The 17,077-nt window shown below is 37.3% G+C and overlaps 1 protein-coding gene across 2 annotated transcripts in view; it reads left to right on the top strand.

Moving 5' to 3' along the window:
- gpc6a (glypican 6a) overlaps positions 1-17,077 on the top strand; it is a 207,245-nt gene that overhangs the window by 57,042 nt on the left and 133,126 nt on the right. The gene's annotated exons all lie outside the window — the stretch shown is intronic.

Here is a 17,077-nt window from a genome sequence, read left to right as displayed (position 1 = left end):
TGAAAAACATCAAATTGAAGCCACATGTTGTAACGATTGTAAGTGTGAACCCAAAATTCAGCCAAACACAGAGTTTATTGGCAATGCTGACAGACCAGAAGTTGCTGGCGGAACCAGACACAAATTGAGCACACAACTGCAAACACCACAGCTGCAGAGCACAAGTGAGGTGATGAGACAATCTGGCAGTGGGTGAGTGAGGCAGGTATATGAAGACAGGAGAACAGGTGAGCAGAGTAGGAACTGATTAGTGGCAGCAGGTGGAGCTGGTCTGGGCTGATGACTGGTGACCGAGCTAATGGAGGGTTTCTGTGGCTGAGAGGTGACAGAGCTGATTCTGAACAAGTCCGGAAAACAGAAACCTAAATTATGACATATGTATTGTGTGTACCATGACAAGCAGTCAGTATGTACTATGTACACTCGGAAGGGGCAACATTAATCGTTTTCTAAAATGATCTACATTTAGGGGGGTATTTTCACTGATGATTACATGAGTGTTCAGAAGACTCAAGTCCCACACTGTGAGACCGAGTTGAGTCTTGAATCTTTATAGAGTGAATCTAAAGTCAAACCTTAGACTCAAGTGTGACATTGGTCTAAGCTTCAGATTGCAGTCAAAATCTGGTATTCAGATCGAAAATTCACATCCCATAATTCCTCATTGGCAGCTCTTTTTGCTGTTATAGTGCAACAGAAACTTTATGAGTATTTAAATTCTGTTATCAAACAGTGGTGAACTGGATGCATTTGAGCTTTCAGAGACAAAAACTACCCTTTGGCATTAACATTATGATGTCTCTGTAGTTGACATGTCACTGTGTGAATTGTGATAAAAATGCTGGAGACATTATTTAAAGCTAGTTTTAAAAAAAAAAAAAAAAACATTATTGTCTAGCAGCAAGGATCATGAACTGTTATTCAAAAGCAACACTTAAATTACTTACTCACAACCAAAATACACTCATGCAGATTGTAGCGACCTTTCTTGTCAATTTTGAAGCAAAGAGAAAAGGACGGGTAGCATTTTTGTGCTAAAATGTATATTATTTTATTACATTCTCTCAAATAATTGTAGCATTGCTGGTTTATTTCCCCAATCAAAATGTATGTTTTATGCTTTCAGGTGTGCACTCCATTATGTTATACAAAAATATGTTGGAGAACACATATTGAAAGAGAAATATTGTCTTTCAACTGAAGTGTGTGTAGATGAGAATGATTGACCAGAGCTACGTAGTGACCAGGCATGGCCGTGCCCTTGGTTTTTCTTGAACAAAAGTGTCATTTTGGAAAGACACAGCGACAAGGGCAGGAATGAACAATGAACACTTTTTATCCTTCTGAGAACCTCTGTGTTCTCTGTTAGCAGCTGAAATGCTCCACAGGATGGATTACTCTGACAAAGCTCTGCATGGAAGCTTTCACGCAGAGAGGCACTCCAACAGCCAGGTTAAGACAAAGCTGCTTATCCACAGGGTCATAGTAATGTAATGGTGTGTGCAGCCAATTTGCTTCTTGCTATTCAAGGGCTGTGAGTATCATCCAAGAGAGGGAATCACTTAGAATTCCTCAGCCTTGCTAATTGACTTTTCCAGTACTTTCCAAAACTGAACTCTGAGTCAGATTATGGCAGAGGCCCTGAGGAAAGAACTTTTTAAAATATGAATAAAAATCTGTAAAACAAGTAACTCTGCAAAACAGATACCTCTTAACGCATTTCTATTGGAAAACAATGCATTCACAAGCAAAGGGTGAGATTAAATCTTCACCATGAATCTTAGATCTTCTGCGAAGCCTGCTCCCAGGACGGCATGTCTATATTTCATGGTCAGCGTCCAGATGGGATTCTCATCAGATTTCTAGCTCATCTCAACTAACTCATTTTAAAGCAGAGAAACTGCAACAACATGGAGCTATGCAAGAACAGCTGAGTTCTACCCAGGGATGGAATGGGAGTTAAATAGCCCTTTGCTTTTTCCAAGACTGGCTCACAATCTGTATGCGGAGAAACAGATACTAACAGGGATGCTGTCATATGTATGTGTTTCACTATACTGAGCTTGTGATGCTGATAGAAAACCAGCTCCTGCACACACCTATTTCTTGCTCTCCTCTGTGACATGTTTTGGTCCTTTATTTTACTTAGGAAGGGACTTGTTTAACCTGGCTTAGCAAATATTAAACCAATTCTACATAATTCTTCATACAGTATGTAAGCCTTAGGTGCCATCTTTAAATTTCAAAACTTCTTTTGAAGAATCTTTTCCAGGTTTTCCTGAGGATGGTGTAGTCATAAAATCCCCTATATTGTCACCATGGACTCTGGTTGTTTAGACAAGTGACTAAAAATTACATTTTGTTTTTCACCTTGATATATTTGTTACTTTGAGTAATACAACTGGCCAAGCTCAATTTATTTGATAATTTCAATATTACATTGCACATTATTCATCTTAAGAATGAAAAATTAACAAATAAATGGTCAATTTCAGCTAGGATTAATGATACCATTATTCTTTATAATAGTACTGAAGCTTTAAACAGCCACCATTTGTGTATGTAAAGTGTCAGTTCCACCACAGAGCACCACAGAAATATCAGATCCCAGAGGGATCCCAGAGGAGCAATGTGGCTCTTATTGTGGCTGTGGACCAGTGGACTAGATCTTTACACTTACAGTCTGTTTGGCTGCACCAGTATTGCATTTGGCTAGACCCAAACGCAGAAAAGAACTGGCAATGGATAGGGAGATGAACACAGTTTGATCTAGTAACACCCAGCGCGATAAGCGTGTGTTCAGAAAGGAGTTAGTGTTACAAGAGGATCGTAAACACAACCAGGGTGAAAGGGAGAAAAGAAGGATGGCACTTATAATACCTGAGATGAAGGTAGGCTGATGACCAGAAGGTGTCAGTGAAGATATTAATCCTAAAGGGAAGTTAGATGTTATTGTAACTCAGTTTTTACAACTGTCTTTTAAGAGATACTGAAAGCTGTGGGCAGTTGCTGTTGTTACAGCCAATCTGTAGAAGCCTCTGATTTAACATACTATTGTTCTATCACAGTCTCTTAAATAGGATGCTCAGGGTTGTCTTTGATCTTTTAAATTTTTTTGAGGAATCCTCCTTTGCACCATAATCGGCAGATGTTCCAGAGCAGTCCCCAGAATAGAGCAAGGCTTATTTGTCAACTTGTTAAAGTTATAGTTGACGATTTTTCCGGAAATTTAGATAAGAATCGCACAAGTCCCTTTTTGAATAACTGCACACATTTGTGCAAGACCATCCGAACTATTCTTCCGCTCCTCAGGGGGAGAGAGTGAAAAGATCTCCCAAATTCAATCTGGTCTTATTTCTGTCTTCTGAGGCATTCATCTCCTTCTCATGAACCTGTAAGACAGTTTGCTTCTTGTGATTCTCAGTCATTTTCAAAGTATACGGTGAGATCAGTGGAGCTCCAATGAACGGCTAACCCCAAAGCTAACTGGATACATAAACACTAGAAGTTGTAGTGAAACTAGAAGTTTCCAGCAAGCGTTTCCAGCAAGCAGAAACTAACAAGGAGCATGCACCCACACTGGCATTACGTGAGCGTGTCAGAATGATTGGCATGTGAGACAACCAATATGTCAGATGATCGCCCCGGAACTCCAAGACGAGAAAAGAGTGTCCACTTTAAGCCCTTTTTTAAATCACTGGCTCTGATGCTGCTACCCCAACAGAATAAAAAAGAATAACACTTTATTGCTGTACAGTTAATGAAAATGGCATACTCTTCAATCAAATGTGCAACAGAGTAGGGTGACCCAAAACAGTACAACATACACAAGTATAACTATGCATAAGAAACAGAAACAAACTAGGTACAAAAAAATAGAAAATATTGTGCAATTACCAGCAGGGATGTACACATGTGGACTTATTGAGCATGCTGGGAGAAGTGATGTTTACTGTATAAAGTCTAACAGCAGCTAGAAGGAAGGATCTGCGATAACACTCCTTTGTTTAGGATGCAGCTGTTTTTTCAACTGCTTTATGCATGGGGTGGGTGACATTGTCCAACAGTGATTATTTTTGCTTTAGTCTTTCCATCTCCCATAGTCGTCTACATAGTCATCTCATCTAACTAACCTATCTCATCTAACCTTGTCCTCTTAGCAGTATATAAGCTACCACTCCAACAAATTATCCTATAGAACAGGGGTTCCCAAAGTAGGGGTTGGGAACACCGGAGCGACACGAGACCCCTCCTGGGTTTCCCGAGATGATTTGTTGGCGGCATGCTACAAAGATTTTGTATTTCTTACTTGTGATATCAAAACCAAAGTTTAACTTTACAAGATGCTCAATATTCCTTATTTTAACGCAGGGGGAGAAAACTGGACTTTTTTAAAAAAAAAATTCTTAGAAAAATAGTACTTTATTCTCATGATTTTATGACTTTATTATCAAAACCCCTCCACCAAAATGAAAAAAAAAGTCCACCCGACAAAAGGTGGTCGCCAGTCTTCAGCACTGTAATTTTAGGGGTTCCAGTCTGAAATGTTTGGGAACATCTGCCATAGAAAATGGCTGCTGCCATCACAGAGTCTGCTCTGAACCTTCTTGTAAACAGGAACAGTGTTGCGACTCAAGTCCAGTTTATTGGATGTTCACCGGTGTCAGTGTGGTGGGTCTTCAACTGTGAAAATCCACCACTAGCTCCTAGTTTATCCCCACAGTTTTCGCTCAGAGGCATCCTCGGCTGTGAAGAGGCCAACTGCAGCAGAGTCGTCTGAGGACTTCTGAAAGTGGCAACCTGGGAAGTTGATGAAGAAGCCCACAATGTAGAGGGTGAACAGAACAGCACCAACTCCCTGCAGTGCCCCAGTACTGCAAAACAGCCTGTCAGATAGGCTGGGACCTGCAGTACAAGGTTATCCTGGCAGGTCTTGGATAGAGCCATATTTGCCCCCCTGATGTCCTTACAGCTATTTCTTATGAGTTGACTGTGTTTTCCAGCCTCATTTAGTGTAGCACGTTTGCGTCTCAGTGTGGAAACAAAGTGACCATACAAACTAGTTGATCATTTTCATCATGATCTCAATTGAGCTAGAAGCTGAGCCATTTTCTTCGTTTAAGATCTCACACCCCACCGAAAGCTACGCCCTTCCTGCATTAGCACCCGAACAATGGTTTCATCAGAGGAAGTTTCCTTTAGGAGCCAAAACTGCTACTTGCTCTGTAGTTCACTTCCACATCATAGTAGTGAGAAACGGCAACAGCAATTCTGAAATTGGACATCTGGTCTTCTTAAGCTTTCATCCTTTACTTTATATATGATATCACATTTTTCTCAAGCACCCTCTAATATATGATAGAAGTCACTGTGAATTCTTGTGCAGTTTTATTCTAATTGTAAAGATATGCACTTCCAAACCGCTATAGGTCTGTTGGTTACATGTTGGGGATTTTGGAGACTTTGAACTTCTGCTTTTACAGTGACCTTGCTTGTATGGCCAGACCTTTACGTGTTGTAATGGATTTTGAATGTCCCCCCACTTGTATACTACTGTATTTTTCATACATTCGAATTCCTGAGTTCCAATTCTTTACGAGTACTTTTGAATCCAGATCCAGACTCTTAAGCTGCTACAATATTTTTGAATGTCTTAAAGAACTCCCTTGACCTCACCATAGTGTTTGCTCTGACTTAAAGCACACCAAGCTAAATGTCTAAGGTTTGAACAGGGCAAATCTCCCACAATATGTGTACCTAATATGATATTCCTATGTATGATTTTAGTCTTTTTACAATTAGTATATTACTTAATTTTTAGCATTGTTAAAAGCATCCTGACAGTTTACCACGGCGGTACAATTTACACTGGCCAACATACATAAAGATTAATGCGACAATGTTTGTTGATCTTTCTGGCTGATGATCGTTCGAGTGATCAAACAGGTGACAAATGTGCATTAGCAATGCCCACTGCAAGTATAAAATAAAGCTGTTTTATTACTCCACTAAATGCAATGAGTCAGTTCCAGGATTGTGCATCCAGCCATGATGTGGCTGTTCATCTTTCTAATGACAAACCCTTCAGTTACTGTCCTTGGTTTGAATAGGGACAGAACATTGCTAATAACACTTGTTATATGCTTGATCCTGAGCTCCTAAAACCATACCATTACTCCCTGATCACTTAATGAACAGGCTTTTATTGATTCTTGGATGACTGTGAAGGCTGTGAAGAAACGACCCAGGAAAGGTTTTGATCGGAGTTGTTGGCATTTTTTGAACGTACTAGTGCAGCCTTAACCTTGCTTTTGCTGGAAACAGTAGTGTTCTATAGGATCATGTCACAAGTACTTCTGATGGATGGTTTCTTGCTCTCTAACTGGAGAGTACTTAGCCTTCGACTTTTCCTGCTCAATTGTGTGCATTGTAAACTTTTCATTCATCATTTGATATCTTGATGATAGCAACTGCAGATATTAGGAACATAGAAAGGGTGCTTTGACAAAGAGCTTATTTAGCATAGTTCTGGTTGATGTTTTTATTTAGCGAAGGAATACCACTACTCTATTATATATATATATATATATATATATATATATATATATATATATATATATATATATATATGCATTTTCTATTTATTCTTCTGAATTCAGGTTTTTGTGGACCTTGAAATATGGTTGGGATTATTGTCTTGTTTGGAGATCCACGACGTCCAAGCATAAGCGGCATTCAATTTCCTTCCAGGATGTCCTGATTTTTGTTCAAATCCATCTTACCCTCCACACACTGCAGGTTTGCAGAAGCAAACGACGCAGAAAGCCCCAGAACAGTACTTAGCCCCCACCATGCTTCACCATAGGTGTGCTTCCTCCTCCATAGTGCTGACCCACTGACCAGAAAAGTTCCAGTTTTGATTCATCACTCCACAGCACTGAATACCAATACCGCTCTGGCATTTTTATACAATTTTTAGCAAATTGGGGACAGAATTTGCTTGTGGTTTTAGGCCAGTGGTGGTGTAATTAAGGTATATACCCCATCATTTAGTATATGCCTTATTGAGGAAACTAAAAGTTCAGTGGCTGCTGTTACACAGCTTTGCTGCCAGTCTTTTGCAGTTAGTCAAGGTTTTTTTTACCAGTCATTTCTTCAGGAATCTAGGGGCAGATAATAATTACTCCGTTTTTCTGCTACATCCAGGTAGTATACCCACTGTTCCTTTTATTTTAAACTAAATAAAAGAGATATTCATGTACTCCCTTGAACTGATATTATGTATCGTATTCTTCACTTTTTTATTCACCTATTCCATTTTTCTATATCCACTTATACTATGGGTTTTGCATACTAGATAAGGCATTCTCAGCATCATCGACCAAGAGGTGAGGAACTCCCTCTATTAATATTAAAAACTGGTCTCAAATTTCTCTTGGCATCCTGTTTCTGCCCCTCAGCATTTACTTCAAAACCTAAATATGCGCACTGTGTCTCATTAAACTTGAAGTACGACCTTGCGCTACAAAACATCATCCATTTTAAGCAGCAAAACCGATGTGTGAAAAAGTACCCTGACTTTTTTTTATTTCGGAAACTCTTCAAGCCTAATTAACTATGAAAACAAGCCAACTAGCTGCTGGGAATGTTTTGTAGCGTTTGCTTGAGCCAAGTTACAGCTCTGGATCTGGTGAAGGGATACAAAGTCACTGCTGGAGCGTGCAGACAATCACCGAGGCAGTAAATCATATAAAATGTTTCATATTTTATTTGATGCCTCTTAAGTGGTAACAGCTCAACATTTTCATGTTTATTTTGTGTAGTTGAAACCAATTAGGTTTTTTGTTTTAATTATTTGACAAATATATTATGTTTTTAAGAACATCTTTCTCTTATAATATACTCTTGAACTTGACAGGCACAGTTTAAATGTGGGATTGTGTACCAACAATAAAGGGCTATAAAATATTTATATACATGTTTTTTTAGTCCCAAAGAGTTTTAAAATCAGTCCAAGCATCTCAAACAAGCTATTGTGTATTAAATGTGACAGCTTTGATTGTAATGGCTTGTAAAGATAAATATTCTATTGTTTCTTTTGTGTTTCTGCTCTTTGGAATTATTTTTTAACAAATTGTGTCATTGGAGTCTGTTGCATAGAGAAAACCAAAATTATATTACTTTCAAATGAAGTATTTATATTTTATGATTTTTGACCGATCACAGTTATTCTCTGTCAGACAACCAATTTTGGTAAAGTTATGGTAAATTATCCTGTTAAAATCCTGCTGATTTTTACATTTATATTATTCACAATATAAAAGATCAGTGTGCACCACAGCTATTGAGTAATCTGGATTGGCTTCGGATTTATACAACACGTAAAAGAAGCATCGCCTACCAAGGAGGAACTTGTGCTAGATTTATATATTTGTGGAGGTCTCAACATTACGGCTGTGGTTATAACTGATTATATTTCTGAGTATAACTATGTGCTATATAAAACAAACATCCCTAGTATCACCAGAAGAAGCAGGACACAGGTGATCACAAAAGAATCCATCACTGACAACACCTTTGCAATATTCACAAACCCTTATCTGGCTGTTATTCCTGAACTGTGATCCAACAAGTCCTGCAATGACTTGTTGGATCTGTTTTTAACACAAAATTCAGAGAACAACACAAACATTATTTGGCTCCTCCTCTAATAAACCGGTGATATCTCCTGTGCCTCCAGATTCATTATGTAAAATGATTATTTGTATAACACAATGGTGCATTCATAATTGACTATAAGCAAGCCTCAAGCCTGGCCATTATTAAGTGAACCTTCCCATCATACTATAAGCTGTCAGCCAGTCAGTCGGCATGCCATGCTGCTCCTTGTTCTCATACTCTGGCATCTTTCAATGAGTCTGGAACTTTGAAAAAGGACGTCCCTTTGCATACATGTGCTTTATTTTAGCTTCTGCTGCCTGGCATTCGGCCGCGTTATTTGGATGCCAAGATGGCAGCACCCGTGAAAAGCACAGAAAGAACAGAAAATAATTTTTTACTCTATAAAGTCACGCATTGGTACAAAATTACTAGTGATAATACTTTAAGTTTGTCATTATATAATGAATGAAAAAAGAACCTTTCCAGGTTTTGTTTGACTTTACCAAAGTGAATTACGTATTTTTGACAGAAACAGTTCATAACCTGAAATCCGCAAATTGCTGCCTGGATGTGTTGCCCCAGAGCTACAAAATTGCCTAAAGTACTTCCCTTCAGTCTGCTCAAAACTGCACTAATCAAACTACGGTTTAAAAAAAAAAAAAAAAAAAAAAAGATTAATTAATAATAGGTAATTATAGGCCCATGTCCAATCTAACATTTTGGCAAAGTAATTGAAAAGACAGTTTACAAGCAAATGTACTAATTTACTATAAAAAGATAATCTTGGTTGTTGTTTTTTAGAGTAAAAAACTGGTAAAAGTTTTGAATTATATACATCTTACCAGCGATGGAACTAAAATAACTAAGTGCTCCATTTCACATAGTTGGTCATAGCAGAGGCCTGCTGATTGATTAGACTGGAAACATGGGTCGGTGTTAGAATCATATCTGGCAGACAGGGAGTACTTTACCTTATTTCATGAATGTTAATCTGGTTGAACAAAAGCGTATTGCGGGGTTCCTCAAAGGTCCAGTCTCCGGCCAGCTTTATTGAACATTTATATTATCCCCCTTTAACTCAGATTATAGCGTACTAAAACATTTCCTACCATTGTGATGATCAACGTTGGGCAAGTTACTTAAAAAAGTAACTAGTTATAGTTATTTATGTATCCATCCTGCATGTGCACAATTTTTGCTTTTGACTTGAGCGAAATTAAAATAGTTCCTTTCAGCTTCAGAATATTGTCTTTGAATTTGCAGGGCTCTCCTGCAGCGCAGTGTGTGTGTCTCTTGCTGTCGCTCTGCTCTGTCTGTGCATTGCATGATGAAGACCCACCTACCAAAGGCATACATGATGCCGATTGGCATGAACTAAATTCACTGTGAGGGCTATGACAGGAGTTTGATTATGATGTATAGTGATGCATATAGTCCAAGAAAGATTCTAAGTAACCATGAACGTATCAACATTATCATATCATGAATTTTAATATTGTTTTATCTGGCATCCATTTTTCTACTCATTTGCTTTTTTTTTTGTTTTTTTTTGGTGATAACTTTCTCAAAATAAAGCTATACTTAAAAGTGCATCAAGTGGTCTTCTACACACCTGCCAAGCCCATAAAATGTTTAAACTTATTCCAGATTATAAACATCTTTGATTTTCAGAGGACATCGGAAGCTAATCATTCCTTTTTTCTCTCTTAAACAGCTCTCTACGTGGTTTTTGGTTCCCCTGGTAATAATATGTATAAAAACCTTGAAATAAATGTTCTTTTAGAGACTTCCTGCCTCCAAGATAACAGTCTCTAATTAATTCTCGAAAAGTTAGCTTTTTTCCCTTTCATTCATGTCATTGTGCCTGATGGCAACATGAACCAGAATCCTTGTCCTGCTTTGCAACAGTTCCAGTTGTTTTAGATTTTTAGTTATTGTTCTGAATTTAGACATAGTTTACATTAGAAGCAATCATCTGCTAATATCTGTTTCCTGACTTGTGAAGATCAACATACATTTTCTCATCACGCCTTACTTTAATGGCATATTCTCTTGTCTTTCCCATTTTAGAGTGGTTAATATAAACTGGCTTCTGTGTCAGACCATATTTATACCCTGGAGAAGTCATGAATTACTAATTCATTTTAAGGAAATGCTGGGTGGGGAAAATCAACAGTGAATTTGTAAAAGAAAAGAAAGATTTTAGTGAATTATACATAGACCTGGCTCTACACAGATCACTGTGAAATTTCTTTGTATAGCACTCACTACTTTCTTGGGAGGTTGTTGTGTTATTCTGTCCAAGTTCAGTTTTCTGTACATAATGTTGTCACTTTTCTCCAATTTTAGCTCTTTTTTCATATTTCTTGACTTATACATCTTAACCAGGGTGCCAATAATAGTCGAAGGTGCTGTTCTTGTCACAAGTTCTTATTATATTTATATTTGTTCAATGTGTTGTCTTTTGTATTAACACATGTAAAATTTTCATTTGCTTCCATAATATATAAAAGTTTGTGTATAATTTTTTTTAAAGAAAAACATGCATTCTTTTCCCTTTTATATTTGTCCCTAAACTTCTTAAATTTCAGTTGTTGTATTAGTGCATTTTTTATTTTATTTTTTTATTTCTTTATCTTAGATACCCTGTGCAGAGATTGGTTAGGAGACATAAAAATTGTGTTCTGTGGTGACGGAAATGAGAAATGGGTTTGAATGGAAGAGATGTAATGCACAAGAAAAATGAAACTCACCAAAGGTTAAACAGGCCAAAGAAATGTCATCAAAATGCCACTTAAACATGATTTGGCCTTTTGGATTCTTTCATCACATCAAACTTTGTGCCAGCGGTCTGCTTTGAATATGACTCAAAATTTAGCTTGGTCCTCTGAAAAGGTCGATCAAGATCTCCTTTTAAAATAAACCTGGACTTGAATATAAATCTGACGAAAGTTCAGGGATAATAAAAAAAAATACAAATTTGAAAGGAAACACACAGTTAACAATCATACAGGAAATCCTTCATTGTATAATCCAAATAAAACTGTCCTAATGATCTTGCAAATCTTTGTGTTTGTTTAACTTCTTTAATTATTATTTTTTTTTTTAATTAATGTAAGATAGTGTACAGACCATAAATATGACTTGAGGAAGCTGGGTTGTTGCAGCTAGGCAACTGACTGAAAAGTGACTACTTAATTAAATGTTTATAGTTAAGATTATGCTGCCCACTCTTGGTCGCCAACTGGGTTCCTTCATTTCTGCATTTAATTTTCCAATCTGCTCACAGCCATGTTTAAAACACGTGATATCTAGTGCATGGTTTTTGTAAATGTGGATAAATTGTGATATAACTGGGATTTTGCAGTGAAACTTTGTGCTTATTTTCTCCCTCAAATATCAATATTGTCAGACAGTATTAATGCAAAGCAGAAAAATGTGGAAAGACAAACAACAGTCCAGGACTTTTGATTCAAAAATGATCAGAATAAATATAAACTGCAATATATTCTCCTTTAACACTTTTTGTATGGACTGAATTAACATTGAAGATTGAATGTCTAAATCAAGATGTGAAATGAAATAGAGAGTTCCTACACCATCATGAATGAACAGATTTATTTAAGGTTTTTATGAAATGCTTTTTATTTTCTTACAATATGGATATTATATTGTAATAATGAGAGGGTTTATTTTGAAAACACAAAATTATATTGTCAGAACAATATAATTTTCTTAATTCTATGATACCATAGTTGGATAATAATAAATATCTATAAATAAATACAATAAATATGTATGTTGTATGAAAGACATATTGTCTGAATATGAAAATTATATTTTAATAACAAGAATATATTGCCAAAACAATTAGAAGAATAAAGTTTTCACATTATAGTGTGATATAGCTCTATATTTCTTTTGGGCTGGAAGTTTGGAGCTTTGGGAAAATCCATTGTGTTTTTTTTTATGTGTGCAATAAAATTCTAGGCACCTTACTGAACATATAAACATCTTACAAAGGTTTGGAATTTAGCAAAAAGGTATGCATCTACAAAAGTAGCTCATCTTCTCTCGTTTTTCCTCACAGAATTCCAATAAGTTGGATTTGGTGACCATAATACGATGCTGCTTTGCACACTCTTGCCACAAGGCACTGTGGGATGCCATGCTCCTCTTTCCCTTCATAAAGGATGGATTCTGTGGTTCAGGAGATAAGAATGAAAGCACTGAAGTGCTTTTTTTTAATATGCAGAAAATTCAACCAGCTCTTATCATAGCTGCAACTAAAGCCGAATACACAGTGACCCCATTTTCTAATATGTGAGGCCTGTGGGATGTAGCTTTTTTATTTATTTCTTTTCCCACTAGGGTTCATCAGGTCTGCCATCAGCTGCCCATGTTATACCCCAAAGCTTCTCAACAGCACCACCATGTATGATTTTGGATCAATCCACTAATTAAACTGAAAAAGTCTAAAAAAAAAAGGGTAGACTAAGCAAAAAGTGTAACAAACTTCTGTTTTGATGTGGATTTAATTTGCTTATTTCTTGCCACGTCCTGCTGCACAATGCTTCACCGAAGAGTTGGTGGCTTAATATTTTTTTATTCCTTTTTGAATAATTAACTCAAAGTCTTGCTTTGATTAAATAGAAGTGTTTACCTGATCAACGTGATCAAAATGAACTGCTAGTGCTATGAGAGATGAATTTCTCCTCTACAATTAGCTAAACAATTCCTACATTATCAGAAAAGCAAGGTCAGATACAGTGTATTGTTTTCGGTAACAGATTGCAGAAATACATTTTGAAAATTTGTGGGGTGTGGTTTTAAAGCTAATTTGCATGCATTATCACAGGATGATAGAGTAGATGCGTATGTTATACTGGAATATCAAGAAAGGAGATTTACTTCATGGATTTTGAATTTTTTAACATTTTTAGAAAAAAGGAAATGCAGGTTATGGTCTCATTTCCTTTAGAAGAGTAAATAATAGCATAACCTGGGAAAAATGGTGCAATTATCATTGTCAACATTAATCATCTATGTGATACTTTATTTAGGGTTTTTCTGCAGAAGAAACATTTTCCAAAATAGGATGTGGACTATTTTTTTTTAAACTGTAGTCAGCCTAAGTGGTGAAAGATCTACCCCTTGTGCACATATCCGATTTCAGCCTCTGAACGGAAGTGTCAACATATACATCGACATTGTGATGGACACATTAATAAACGGTTATAATGTTGATATTATGTCCTCACCTAAACCCAAGCCAGGGACCTATTTTCTGCTAGACAGAATCAGTCATGCTGAATGAGCCATATACTTACTGCTATACTGCGCTATTACTAACTTCAGCTCCTCTAATGTTCTCCATTTCAGCAGCTCCTGCTAATTAGTTTATGCCTGGCAGTTGCCCCTAGCCTGAAGGCACCCTGGCTATATCTCACCTTTTATTTCCCCCCTGATTCTAGACACAATAGTCACTGAAAGTGAGAGATTTCACCCTTCCACTCCTAAGCCTGAGGCTGATGGACCCTGTTCACAACACATAATAGGATCAATCTCCAATGGGTGTGGGTACACCGCCTGCAACTCAGTTCATTTAGCTGGCAAACAGGTCTTTATTTAAAAGTCAGTTTCCCCTCCAAACTGACTGAAATGTATTAAAAGCTCCTAGTTTGGAGAAACGGTTTAAAAAAAATCTACAGACAGTTGTGTGATGTTTTATACATTTAGGAATTGTATTTGCTTGGGCTTTTTCCGTGGTGAAGTTCATATTAGAGTTGGGCAATTAACTGATGTTGGTGTATGCTGGGGGATTTAACAATAGCAACACTATTATTTCAAATACTGTGAATCTACTGGATATTAGCTGTTGGTTGTTTGCCCCTGCTGCGTTAGTTTTCAGTCTGAAAAAGGTAATGTCCTGCAAACAGTTCTGCGGCCTGCTTCCTGTTGTGTAGTACACACAGCAACACCTTGAGTTTTTTTGACTGATCTATGTTAGCAATCGGTGCCTCATAACGGCTCTACGATTGGCTCTGGTGCGTGGCTTCGTTCTGCTGTTTATTTGACCAGTTTGTTTTCAGATGAACGCAGATCTAAAAACACTATTATTGAGAGAGATTATAGAGGTTCTGTATTTCACAGAGATGATAGAAAAATGGCTGTGCTTTTCCTGTGCTGCAAGCACATGATTAGATCAGATCTTCCTGTAGAAAGTTTGCTGTCCTGCTGTATCAGCTGCTAAAACTGAATGAGGCCTTGATACTAGTAAGCTCATTTTTATCCACTAAACCAACCTTTAGAGTTAGCACTGTATTATTACTGTCACGTGTAGACACTTGACAGCAATAATTCTGTTTAGTGCTTATTTATTTACTGTTTAGTTCACCTTTTCCCATGATGGGATTTTTCTATGAAAAAAGCAACAGTTGTGCTGCTAAATCTTAACTATTCTTAAGAAATATTAGACATCTGTTAGAAAACCACAAACTATCCTAGATTACATAAGGTTGATGCATCGCAAGCCTGTGTAGGCAGACAGTAATGCTGTATGCCCTGATATTTTTTAAGACAGATTTAACAGTATTGAGAAATGGATATGGCTCAACATTATTGTATGTGTCTTTAATTCATGGCCACTTGCCATGAAATATGTGCAGCAATTTAAAACAGCTGCAGCTCATAAGTAAATTTGCTTTTATTTGTTGGGGATTGATCCTAACTTTTTTTCATTACCTTCATCATGCATGTTAACATTCAATCCTGGGATTCAAGTGAAGCTTTTGAGATAAAGTGCAATCTAAACTGCGTTGGCAGCTACTAGTAATGATGTGATTTTTTTTCAGGCTTCATAATCTGATCTCATTCTTTCTCCTGCGAAACAATTTGTTGTCACTGAAAGTTCTTGTAATATTAATTTTTACCTTGGTGTTTTCCACACATACACCAAAGCCACTGGGATAATTATATAATTCAGTTGCACTGTATTTCTGAAGCAGGGATAACTGCAGGGGCATTTTTCTTTTCTTTTTTTTTTTTTCTTCAACGTGGCCCATTTTCATTCCAACAAAGCCTCTGCTCATTTTTGTGCTCAATCAAGGTGTGCTCTGAGCAGTTGATGTTACTCATAAATTTTTCTGACTTTATTAGCCTGAAAAATGATGAACGATGGAAGATGATGGTACTTCAGCTTTCATTAGCTAAATCACTTTCCATACAGAGTGCAACAGTGCACAAAGGTAATTAATTTCCTCAAGAGCAATTATTTTAGTGCTTTGAGATAATGACAAGAACTCCTCAAAGTTCTCATAGTTATGTTATGTGATTTTAAACAAGATTTTGAGGATGTTTTTTTTTTTCTTAAGGTCCACTCTGAACACTTATTTTGCCTCCCAAAAAAACAGTGTAGTTCTGTGAATTTATTAATTAATGCTAAAATGCTGAATATTGTATTGAACACTCATTGCTCATGTTTTTTTTACACTGTTAAGATTTATGACTGCAAAAGAAATTTAGTTTTAAGATTAATTTTCTATTTGGTTAATTTACTCGGGTATGCTTCGATTCTAAAATATTTTATCATCTACATTTGTGTGGGAATGCATTGATACTGGACGAGACGGCCCAGTTCTCAGTCTCCGCTCTAATTCCCCCCAAAGGTTTTCTGTCAGGTTGAGGTCAGGACTGTGTCCAGGTGAGTCAAGGTTATCCACACTAAACTCTCTCCTCCACGTCTATATGCACCTTCTTTGTGTATTGGTGCACAGTCATGTTAGAAGAGGAGGAGGCCATCTCAAAACTGTTTCCACTAAGTTGAGAGCAAGGGATTGTTCAAGATCTCTTGGTGTAATGAAGTGTTTAGAGTTCCTTTCACTGGAAGTAAGGGGCCGAGTCTAGCTCATTAAAAACACCCCATACCAGAATACCGCCTCCATCAAACTTTACTCTTGGCAGACAACTACTGCTTTCCTGGTAACTTCCAAACGCAGACTCGTCCATCAGAATGCCAGATGGACAAGTGTAATTCCTATTTCCAGAGAACATGCCTCCACTGCTCTAAAGTCCAGTTGTGTTGTGCTTTACACCACTGCATCTAACGCTTTGCGTTGCACCTGGTGAGGTATGGCTTGGATGCACCTGCTCAGCCATGGAAACCCATTTCATGAAGTTCTCTATGCACTGTTCTTGAGTTAATCTGAAGGTCACATGAAGTTTGGAGGTGTGTACTGATTGAATCTGCTGAAGGTTGGCAACCTCACTATGAACCTCAGCATCCACATCCCCCGCTCCGTCAGTTTTTGTGGCTTACCTGTTCGTGGCTGGGTTACTGTCATTCCCAATCACTTTCACTTTGTTATAATACCACTGATGGTTGACATGAATATTTAGGACTAATGAAATTTCACGA

Source organism: Fundulus heteroclitus, chromosome 4 (genome assembly GCF_011125445.2).
Source record: "Fundulus heteroclitus isolate FHET01 chromosome 4, MU-UCD_Fhet_4.1, whole genome shotgun sequence".
NCBI lineage: Eukaryota > Metazoa > Chordata > Actinopteri > Cyprinodontiformes > Fundulidae > Fundulus > Fundulus heteroclitus.
This window is presented reverse-complemented; position numbering and strand designations above follow the sequence as displayed.